The following is a 6312-nucleotide window of genomic DNA, read 5'->3' as shown; positions in this document are numbered from 1 at the left end:
CACAACCCCAGCGATGCCTGGCAACGCAGCCTGGCCCCGAGCTGCTGCAGCAACACCTCCCGGGCCAGGCTGGCACCCGCAGCACCCAGCTCCCACCCGGCGCCGTGGCACAGCACCAAGTCCTTCTGCGCTCCCAGGGCTTCGGCACCCTTCTCCCTTTGCTCACTTGCTGAGCGCAGATGCAGCAAATCCCGCTCCCCGCGGCAGGATTCGGAGCTGAGCCGTGTCCCATCCCAGCTGGGGGCGGGAGGGGGGGGAGGGAGATGTGCCCTGTTCTGCATGAAAATAGCCACCACCCTGGAACACGAAATATGAAGGAACATACGCCAGGGCCAGCTGCAGCGGCAGCTTGTGGGGGCACAAGCTTCCTCCTCCCCGGCGCTTTAGGGGGCACAGATTTCCCAAGTGCCGCAGATGAGGTTCAGGACTCCTAAAACCTTTTGGCAGGGACACGCTGCGCCACGGCCAAGCCATTCGTGTCTTGTGATTCGAGCGCCTGGGTGCAAATCTGCAGGATGGGGTAAATCAGGGGGGGTTGTGCCAACCCCTGGGAGCTGCACCCATCCAGACCAGCCAAGGGTGCTGCTCCTGACCCACCTGGGGAGCCAGACCCCTCCAGGACAGCCATGGCTGAGGGGAAGCAGTCACCTGCCTTAAACCCAGAAGAAAGGTATGGGGGGAGGGTGTGTGGGGGGGTGTTCTCATATTTTACTTTGCAAAAAGTATAGAAAAAAAAAATGCAAGCGAGCATCCCTGGCCTGGGGGCTCAGCGATCCCAGGGCAGCCCCCAGCAGCATCCCATCCTCAGCAGCCCCACGCCGAGTGCCCCCCATCGTCGGGGGACCGCTGCTCCCCGGTCTCGATCTTCCTTTCAAGGCGGCCCTGGTTTGCTGGGATTTAAATCAAAGCGCTGTTAGCTACAGTGCTATTACCACTGCTGAAAACGGGAACTAAATGGCATTTCCCCACCGCTCCATTTATATTTCTGTGCTCTTTACCCGTTTGTAAACTGCAGGAGGGAACAATTTAAGGCATCTGAGTGAAATGCTTAAATTAACAATTTACAAATAGCTTAATTGAGGTCCTGGTCTCTCTCTTCCTGAGCAGAAGCTGCTAAATGATTGTGAATCATTCCCATGTATTGGTCCTTGTGCCGTGAATTACAGGCCCTGGACTATGATAAAGGCTTGAATACCTCGGCGCAGGCTGGGGGTACCCATCGCTCACGTCGAGCGCGGCTGGGGACAGACGGCCGGAGCCACGGACGGGAGCGGAGCAACCCGAAACGGCAGCGAGGAACAAGCAAGGGATGCGGGAGCCGAGGGCGGTCAATAGAGCTGGCTCAAGCCAAGGGGGGCTACGGGCACACAGCCATCCCGGGGGGGTTCGTGGCTCTGGAGAAGGGGCTGAGGCTCCGCCAGCCTCGGTGGGGAGCTGGGGTTTCGTGCACCACCCAACGGAACAGCCGGTTGAACCCCACAGCCCATTCCCCAGCAGCAGCCCCAGGGCCTCCTGGCAGCACCCCAAGCCCTAGCTGGGGGGGCTGCACCCCGCTCCTCACCCATCCCTCCCAAAAGTTGGTTCCTGGCAGGGGAGGAGAGCGACCATGGGCAGCCGTGCCCGGGGAGGGGGGGGATCTGCTCTGCCCGCAGCCTCGCACTTGTTAAACCTCTCGCTGGCAGACAAGGACACTCACGTCTGCATCAAACGACTCAGCTCCCAGTCTAATTCCGGCACGTCAGACAGTAATTACAGGTACATCACCGGCGCTGACAAGTCTGGAGCTCGTCAGCCCAGCACCTGCCAGCGCAGCGCTGCAGACACCCCACCGGGAGCCCGGAGGGGCCGCGTCTTCTCCCACCCACTCCCATAGCCTTATTTTGGAGTGCGCTCTGTGCTTCCTGGACCCCAGACACCCCCCGTTACACCTGGGCTCGTCCCGCCACCACCAGCCCCATCCCTCTCCAGGCACGGTTTGGAAAGGGGGCTCCATCACCCCTGGGCTTCCATGGCCCCCGGCCGTGCTCAGGAGGCTGCTCCTCCATCCGCCGGGTGCGACACGGGGATTTGGCCGGCGCCTGCTGCCTGCCCCCAGCAGCCAGGAGGAGGCTGCCCATGGTCCATGTGCTGGCCCTGGCAACGCCATCCAACCATGGGTGCAACAAGCCAGGCTTTTGCCATGGTGTAAACCAGCATGGCTCCTCTTATAGCAGTAGATCAGCCCCGATTTACATCAGGGAAGGGTATTGGCGCACCTATTCCCATTGCATTTGTTTTTTGTTTGATAAAGGCGGCAGGAAAGCAGCGGTGGGAACGTCCCCGGCGGCCGGAGCCGTGACCATGCAGCAGCCAGGGGCAAGAGCCTTGAAGGCTCCCGCCCGGGAGCAGCCTGTGCTTGGGAAGCTCAGGCAGCTCCAGCAAGGAGGAGGAGGAGGGGGGGAAGGGAGGCAGGCTGGATATTTGCTGATTGTAAAAGGGGGGAGGAAGATGCATGTGGGGGGAGAAGCAATAATTGTAATTAAAAGGCAAATGACTGCACTGAAAATTGACTTGAAGCGCAGAGATATTAAAAAGCCGTTGACTCTGTGAATTATTCCTCCCTGGGCTGCCTGACAGAGAAAAGTATTTAGCCAGCATGGGCTGGTTTAGCATCCTGACCCGGGGAGCCCTGGCAAGGGGAGAGGCGAGCGGGGACCACGGGGCAGCAGATGGGGACAGCCCCTTCCCCTGCCCTCTGGTCTGCACGAGCCAGCATCACCCCTGCCCGTGGCTGCTGCCCCTTCACCCGGGCAAGCCAGAAGGCGAGCATCCCCACCGCTGGGCCACCCAGACCTTCCCGGCTCAGCCCCATCGCCGACGATCCCTCGCTTCTCCCCGCTCGGTCGTGGGGCTCAGCTCCATCTAACGAGGTCCCTGTTGCATCCTGTTGGCTTGCAACAGGGCTCAGGAAAAAAAACCCGAGGCTCCACGCTGCTGAGGCACCTCAAAAACTTCCCTGGCTGCCTCCAGAGTTACCCCGAGCCGCGTCGCTGCCGGAACCCGGGGAGGGGGGGGGATAAAAGGGCGGTGCTGATTTCCGTCGCTGAGCCGCGGGTCTGTCAGCCTAAGCAGGAGCTTACAACCTTCCAGAAGGGGTCAAAGCCACCTTTTTTTTCCACGGGAGACAAGCTCATTAACGGGCGTCGTTACACCGCTGTGGGGTGACCTTCTAACTGCCTGCGTGTTCACATCCGCGAGGATGCAGCTTCTGAGCGCGGGGGCTCTTTAATCTTGTTCAGACAAAGGCAGAACAAGATCTGATAGCTGGAAGCCGAAGCGTCAGAAACGCAGACAAGAGAGAAGGGAAACGCGCTGAAGGGGGCCGGGGGGAGCCGGCGCCGAGCCGGGTGGCTTCTCCATCACTGCCCACCTTTGAACCCAGGCAGGGCATCCTTCTGGAAGACGAACGCCCGCTCGGCCAGGAGTTATGGTCTTGGTGCAGGAATTACTGCCGGGACTTTGTGGCCTCTGTCACGGGGCTCGGCTCAGCCCGGGTGATCAGAAGGGTCTTCTCTGGTCTGGAAAAGATCCCACCAACCCAACAAATCCCACAGATCCTACCCATTACCTTCACCCTTGCCTGCCTTGTGCTGGTTTTAAGACCTCCAGGCTCTGCCCAAGCCGCTCAAGAACTTGAATCCCAACAAAGCATCACCGCTATGCTTCTTCCCCCCCCCCAATATGTTGAGGTTCAGCACAAGCAGGACCTGCAGCCCTCCCAGCTGGGACACCACGGATGCCGGTGATGAAGCTCCCAGGGCTGGCCGTGCCTGCGGTCCGGAGAGCCAGCTCCCATCCCCTGCCAAGGGCAGCGGGAGCCGTCGCCACGAGCACAGCCCCCAAACCTTCCTTCCCGCACGGCCCCAAGGAAGCAGCCGTGCAATCTGCTCTCTAGCTGGGGGGCAAGCACGCTCGCCGCTTGGAGCCAGCAACTTAATTGCACGTGTAATTCCGGGACAGCAAACAAGCTAGAACAGCGTTCGACGCCCAGGGCAGATCCCCAAATGGATGCCCGGCCCGGCCGCGGGCTGCTGCCTTCATCCCGCTTCCCCAGTCCCATTTTGGGATAACGTGTTCGTTACAACTCAACAAGGCATTCGCAGGAAACGCAATTAAATTACAGCGCGCTGTTCCAGCGCCTTGGTTTTCCACGGAGCAGGCTCTGGTGTCGGGAGGCCCCCTGGCACACCCCATGTATTAGGAGCTTGATTTTCTCCACCTCCAGGCTGCCCTCCCCGGCACAGCCCTGCCCGCGCCGGGGCTCCAGCTGCCTGCCAGCCATGCACATCCCTTAAGACAGACGGACATGCCGGTGCAGCTCCCCTGACCTCCACGCTGGCACCAGCACGGAAAAGCCGCCTGCTCCAGGGCAGGAGGCCACCAAAGTCCTAAAATAAGCCTAAAGCGGAGGGAAATTGGGAAACACCACCCCCCTGGGGGATGTCCCACAGTGCCTGCGGCTCTCAACCCTGGGGAATGGCTTCGGGATGGGCTCTCGGAGAGTTCAGATGTTGGAGGAAAAGGGTTTCTTATCGCCTGGACCAGGACTGAGCGGTGCTGCTGCTGCTGCTTTTTGGGATTATTTGAGCTTGGAGCCGCTGCCCTGATTGACAGGGCTCTGGGCCCCTTCTCCGCCTCCCCAAACAGAAATGCTACAGCCTTTGCTGAGATGCTGGAACCATCTCTGGCACCATGGACACCCAGCCCATTAGAGGCCGACAGATGCCACAGAAATAAAATCTCTTATTATGACAGCCCCAGCAGGGGTTGCTGCTGAACAGATTCCACCACATTTCCCCTCTCGCCGCTTTGCTAACCCAGCCGTACCCCCGCAGCCAGCTCCCGGGGAAGGCCCTGCCTTTCCAAACCCGGAGAGGCAGCATCTTCCTCTCCTTCAAAAGTTTTTTCCCCTCCCATTCCCACCGAGGCAAAGCCCAAACCTTGCAAGCCCTGGTGCAGAGAGAGCTGGTCCCTCCGGGAGCAGCAGCGATGCCTCCAGCTGCAAACACCATCCCCAGCTTCAAAATCCCTCCCTCCCCTGCAAAGAGGGTGGGAGCTGATGCCTTCATCATCCCTGCAAACCAGAAAGCGGGCAGCACCCTGCTAAAAACACCCAGGCAAATGAGCTCCAGGTGCTGCCCTCACCCACCCTCGGAGAGCAGCGGGCAGAGCACGGCCCCCGCAGCCGGGAGAGGGTCGGGGAAGGGGCGAACATCGAACATGAAACAAGCGGGGTGGGGAGGAGCACGCTGCTGGCCCCCGGCCCCGGTACTGACCTGGAGACTTTAAACAAAGGGAACAGAGTCCTGGCTTCTTCCCTCCTGCAATGCGATCGAGCCCTGGTTAGGGACAGGAAAGGAGGAGATTCATGAATGACCGCGATCCAGGCGGGAAAGTTCGCCAGGGATGGAGGGGAATAAACAAATAAATCAGAGCAAGCAAGCACATAATAAATCTGAAACAAAAGAGCAGCAGCAGAAAGCATCTGAGAATGAAACACGGCGCGGAGGGCGATGGGGAGCCGGGCTGTGCGCCCCTCCTGCCCCACGGTGCCGGGCACGGGGGGGTTTGCTCCCACGAGTGGGGAGGCGAATGCGCACGCACGGGCTGCAAAGGGATCCCAAAACGCCCCGCTCTGCCACTGCCGCGGGGTCTCGCCAAGGGCACCCTGCCCGGCTCAGCCTCCCAGCCCAAGCGCTGGACGCTTGTTGGGAAGAGGAGTTACGGGCGTGGAAGAGCCACGGAGAATCGGAGTAGATGGGCTCATTGTGCGGGGGTTTTTCTGGCAAATACTCAGGTTGGACCTTTCTATCGTAAGCGGAGCCCTACGGCGTCGTTGTGCCCCATTTGGGGAGCATCCAGCATCGCCGGGGGAACCTGCCTGGGCAATGTCGGCTCCAAAAGCCCAGCACCCGAAAAAAAACCCCAGCACCTTCCCTGGCTCTGTGGGGCTTGAACCCGCTTGCGGGTACAGCCTGGCGTCATGCTGACCTGCTCCCCGTAAGTGAGCACGGTGCCAACTGAGGTGGGCGAGTACGGGGAGGGGACAGGCGCTGGGCAGGGCTCCCCCACCCTCTGCTCCGTGGCTCCAGCCCCCCCGAGCATCCACGGGTGCCTGAGCCCAGGCAGTGCCTGGCTCCCGGCAAAACAGCCCAGAGCTGCTTTGAGCCTTTGTTTTTAGGGACATGGGGTGGTTTTCTCCTCCCCACAGCGAGCCCCTGTGCCTGGAGGAGCGGGGTGGCAAGGGCAGGGGTGGGGAGGGGGAAGCCCGGC

Source organism: Egretta garzetta, unplaced genomic scaffold (genome assembly GCF_000687185.1).
Source record: "Egretta garzetta isolate BGI_Z169 unplaced genomic scaffold, ASM68718v1 scaffold324, whole genome shotgun sequence".
Lineage (NCBI taxonomy): Eukaryota > Metazoa > Chordata > Aves > Pelecaniformes > Ardeidae > Egretta > Egretta garzetta.
This window is presented reverse-complemented; position numbering follows the sequence as displayed.